General features: G+C 38.8%; 1 protein-coding gene across 2 annotated transcripts in view; it reads left to right on the top strand.

The window, feature by feature from the left end:
• Positions 1–1,247, top strand: part of LIN7A (lin-7 homolog A, crumbs cell polarity complex component) — a 151,482-nt gene that overhangs the window by 22,204 nt on the left and 128,031 nt on the right. The window lies entirely within an intron of this gene.

Raw genomic sequence — 1,247 nt, 5'->3', positions numbered from 1 at the left:
TTTTTTGCTTGTTGATTTAAGTTCTTTATAGATTCTGGATATTAGACCTTTGCCGGATATACAGTTTGTAAATATTTTCTCCCATTCTGTAAGCTGTCTGTTTATTCCCTTGGTGGTTTCTCTTGCTGTGCAGGAGCTCTTGAGTTTAACTAGGTTCCACTTGTCAATTTTTCTTTTTGTTGCAATAGGGTCAAGCAATTTGTCCACCTTAGCCTCCCTACTAGCTAGGACCACAAATACTTACGACCACACCCAGCTAATTTTTAAAGTATTTATTTTTGTAGTCAGAGTTTCACTGTGTTGCCCAGGCTGGTCTTAAGCTACTGGGCTCAAGTGATCCTCCCACCTCAGCCTGCTGGTGTGCTGAGATTACAGGCATGAGACACTGCGCCTGGCTATTAGAAGCTGTTAATAGAGATTGCCCATAGTCTCACAGTTCTGTGGGAAAAGTTAATTCATTGCTAAGTGTTGGTACATATTTATTTGGTATGAGTCTGGGCAGTTGTAATATAATGGATGCTAAGCTTAACATCTGGGCAGCTACCAATATGAAGAAAGTCATGAAAGTTAACATGAAAAATGTAGGTTGCAGATTAATAAGCTTTCTTTGATGGGAAATTGAGAGTGTTTGATAATTCTGAGGAAGGAAGTGAACTAATCTGAATGGCATATTTATTAACTAATGTGACAATTGGTTGCAAGATTGAATGTATGGGGAAGATTCATGCTTCATAAACATTACTCTGAGAGATTTTATTCAATGCTCCTTGAACAAAAGTTTCAAGGTAAAATAAATCAGAAAATAACGGGTTTCCCAAACACTGGGTTAAACAAATTTTAAGCTGTTTCTTTATTGTAGGCTGCAGTATACTTTGTGACTCTCCAAGTGGTATGAAATATGCAGACTGTGAAACTCTGTTCATGGAAGCCGATCATTCTTTGGAATAGTTTGAGGATATTGGGCTATATTATTATAGCAATCTGGATGATCTGACCTTAACTTGAGGAAGAGTTATGGGAATGAAAGGAGGAAATAGATCTTGATGCCAACTTGCTTTACTGACTAATACAAGGAGAAAATTAGGAAAAGGAAAGTCAAAGAGGAAATATGTTGGTCCTGGAAGTTGATGATTTTAGCTCAGCACTTAATGAGCTTTAAGAATGCAGGAGAAAGCCTGTAATCCCAGCACTTTGGGAGGCCGAGGCGGGTGGATCCCGAGGTCAAGAGATCGAGACCATCCTGGTCA

The sequence above is a fragment of the Cebus imitator genome, unplaced genomic scaffold (genome assembly GCF_001604975.1).
Source record: "Cebus imitator isolate Cc_AM_T3 unplaced genomic scaffold, Cebus_imitator-1.0 Scaffold156, whole genome shotgun sequence".
NCBI lineage: Eukaryota > Metazoa > Chordata > Mammalia > Primates > Cebidae > Cebus > Cebus imitator.
This window is presented reverse-complemented; position numbering and strand designations above follow the sequence as displayed.